This window comes from Pituophis catenifer, unplaced genomic scaffold (assembly GCF_029215685.1).
Source record: "Pituophis catenifer annectens isolate HBS135680 unplaced genomic scaffold, rPitCat1.0.hap2 SCAF_2, whole genome shotgun sequence".
Taxonomy (NCBI): Eukaryota; Metazoa; Chordata; class Lepidosauria; order Squamata; family Colubridae; genus Pituophis; species Pituophis catenifer.
Window position 1 is genome coordinate 224,975,880 of NW_027256882.1, and position 3,831 is coordinate 224,979,710.

Here is a 3,831-nt window from a genome sequence, read left to right on the forward strand (position 1 = left end):
CCGGCCGAACCTCTTCCCACCCCCCCCACCGCCCCCCTCCTCAACCGCCAACCGTTCTGGATGCCGGCCGAGCCAACAGACGCCGAAGCTCGCGCCGCTCTTAGGATTCCCCCAACGCCGCCACGGTTTTGCCCCGCAGTGCCCAGCGCGCGTCCACGTGGTTTGGAACAGGAAGATGGAACGCAGAGACAGCGGCGGGGTCAAAGGAGAAGGGGCGGGACCTGCGGAAGCGCCGCCAGCGAGCGAGCTCAGGCGATTGGCCCCGGCGGGAGGAGTAGGAGGAGCTAACGGGAGAATGAGAAGGCGGCTTGCTTGGCCAGGGCATTGACGGCGGGAGGGTTTGGAGCGCTTTCTACCCGAGGACGGCACGGCCGCCAGTAGCATCTTTTCCCGGGCGAGTGGGAGTAGGCTGTGCGCACAGGAGACGGCCAAGTACAACCAGCCAGCTGATATGACTGGTTCTATGGCCGGTCTTTTCTTTAAAAAAAATCTCCAGCGATGAAGCACCCACCACTTCTTGAAGGCAAAGCTGCTCCACTGGTTAATTGTCCTCAACTGTTAGAAAATTTCTCCTTAGAATAGGAATGGGAATGGGAATGGGAATGGGAATAGGAATAGGAATAGGAATAGGAATAGACTAGACTAGACTAAAATAGAATAGAATAGAATAGAATAGAATAGAATAGAATAGAATAGAATAGAATAGAATAGAATAGAATAGAATAGAATAGAATAGAATAGAATAACAGAGTTGGATAATAGAATAGAACAGAATAGAATAACAGGCGGCGCCCGGGCAGTTAACAATGGCGAGCCAGGCTCCTTCCCTCAGCTACATTGGGAGCAACTTTTTGCAGCAGAGGCTGGTGCTCTCCACGCTGAGTGGGCGGCTGGTGAAAATCTTCTAGTAGTCCAACCCCCTGCCCAGGCTGGAAACCCTACACCACTTCAGACAAATAGTTATCCAACATCTTCTTAAAAATTTCCAGTGTTGGAGCATTCACAACTTCTGCAGGCAAGTTGTTCCACTTATTAATTGTTCTAACTGTCAGGAAATTTCTCCTTAGTTCTAAGTTAGTCCTTGATTAGCTTCCATCCCTTGCATTGCTCTTTGTTCTACCCTCAGGTGCTTTGGAGAATAGTTTGACTCCCTCTTCTTTTGTGGCAACCCCTGAGATATTGGAACACTGCTATCATGTCTCCCCTAGTCCTTCTCTTCATAAAACTAGACATACCCAGTTCCTGCAACCGTTCTTCATATGTTTTAGCCTCCAGTTCCCTAATCATCTTTGTTGCTCTTCTCTGCACTCTTTCTAGAGTCTCAACATCTTTTTTACATCGTGGCAATCAAAACTGAATGCAATATTCCAAGTGTGGCCTTACCAAGACATTATAAAGTGGTATTAACACTTCACGTGATCTTGATTCTATTCCTTAGTTCTAGGTTGCTTCTCTCCTTGATTAGTTTCCATCCATTGTTTCTTGCCTTGCCTTCAGGTGCTTTGGTAAATAGTTTGTCTCCCTCATCTTTGTGGCAGCACCTCAAATACTGGAACACTGCTATCATGTCTCCCCTAGTCCTTTTTTTTACTAGACTAGATATGCCTAATTCCTGCAATCATTCTTCATATGTTTTAGTCTTCAACCGCCTAATCATCTTCACTGTTAGGAAGTTTCTCCTTAATTCCAGGTTGCTTCTCTCCTTGATTCGTTTCCCTCCATTGTTTTGCTTTCTGGTGCTTTGGAAAATAGGTTGTCGCCCCCCCCCCTTTGTGGCAGCCCCTCAAATACTGGAATACCGCTATCATGTCACTCCTAGTCGGGTGAAATCCAGCAGGTTATGACAGGTTCTGGAGAACCGGTAGCGGAAATTTTGAGTAGTTCAATAAAGACAATAACTCTGCCTCTGCTTCGCAGCACAGCAAACAGTCTGCTTTAGTTTCATTTTCAGCACAGCTTGATTAGCACAAGAAAAAAAAATCTGCCTCCCAGCAATTTGCCTGCTTGCAGGAGGCCGGCTAGGCAATAGGCAATGGCAATCTGCAGCATGAAACAGCTGCAACCCATGGAACAGACAACCAGTGGTGAAATCCAATTTTTTTTACTACCAGTTCTGTGGGCATGGCGTGGCGTGGCTTGGTGGGCGTGGCAGGGGAAGGATACTGCAAAATCTCCATTCCCTCCCTACTTGGGGGCCAGCCAGAGGTGGTATTTGCCAGTTCTCTGAACTGCTCAAAATTTCCGCTACCAGTTCTCCAGAACCTGTCAGAACCTGCTGGATTTCACCCCTGCAATCAACTGCTTGTGCTAATCAGGCTTGCTGAAGCTGAAACCGGCTGTTTGCAGTTTGCTGTTTGCTGCAAGGAGGTAAATTGATGGGAGGCAGAGGCCAAAGGGTGTGGGGCAGTGGGTAGGCGGGGCTACATTAGGTGTATAAGACGCACCCAAATTTTCACTCTCTCTTAGGGGGGGAAAAGTGCGTCTTATACTCCGAAAAATATGGTAATGACCTTTTGCCACAGTTGTTAAGCAAACCACTGTAGTTGTTAACTGAATCATGCTGTTAAGTGAGTCTGGCTTCCCCCATTGACTTTGCTTGTCAGAAACTGGCTGGCAAGGTTACAAACGGTAATCACATATCCAACACATTGCATCTGTCATAAATACATGTCAGTTGCCATGTGCTGGGATTTTGGTCATGTGACCATGGGGATGCTGCAACAGTTGTAGGTGTTAAAACTGGTCATAACTCACTTTGTTCAGTGCCATTGTAACTTTGAACAGTCACTAAGCGAATGGCTGTAAATTGAGGACTACCCATACAGTATATGAGGAAGGCTCAGCTCGCTTCAGATCAGCTTCCAAGTGCAACACAAACTTTTAACATAGTAGATTTGTAGTTTATGTCTCTGAGCTTACTACTGGGTTAGTAAACATGGTTAGAATTGTAGTCTGAACATTGTGAGCCTTAAAGTTTTATTCTCACAGTTCTTATAGAATTGAATTGACTTCTGCACGTTCTGTGTATATGGAAGAAATTGATGCTGTTAAAAGAGTGGATGTTAGTCAGGAAGATCAACATTTTTGCACTCACATTTTTGGTTCCAGGCAAACCGGTTGTTACAACCGGCAGCAGCCCACCACTGGCAGAAACCGTGATTGCTGCCTGCTCCAGAGCCACAAGGTGAGCTGCAGAAGAGAGGGGCCCTCGGCTGCGAGGTTGCCTGGTGCCATGGGCAGGGCTGTGGCTGGCAAGAGTGCACCAGAAACATCTCCAGGCGCCCGGAGAGACAGAACTCCTGGCCCTCGCTGGCTCAGCTGATCCGCAGGCCACAATTAAGGGACCAAGCAACTATGAGGTGACCGCACCTCCTGCACCTCAAAAAAATCAAGACACCCCCCAAAAGAAACCCTAGCCATTTTTGGGGGGGGGTCAAAAGAAAATAAGACCTGGTCTTATTTTTGGGGAAACACAGTATTAATTTACTGCATTGTGTTATCCTAAAAAATGTGATTGAGTAATTCTGGATAAGCTAACTATTAGTGTGTCCTTCAGAAATAGGCAGTATATTTCAAATCAAATTTTGAATCTTTTCTGCTCTTTTTTCCCTTAAAAAGACAACATTGTTTCTTCATTATTGGAAGAATCACAGCAGTAAGTGTATGCTGTATGCTCCAAACAAACCAATCGTATTATGCAGTGGTGGGTTTCAAAAATTTTTACTACTGGTTCTGTGGGTGTGGCTTGGTAGGCGTAGCATGGCTTGGTGGGCGTGGCTTGGTGGGCGTGGCATGAGAAGGATACTGCAAAATCCCCATTTCTTCCCAATC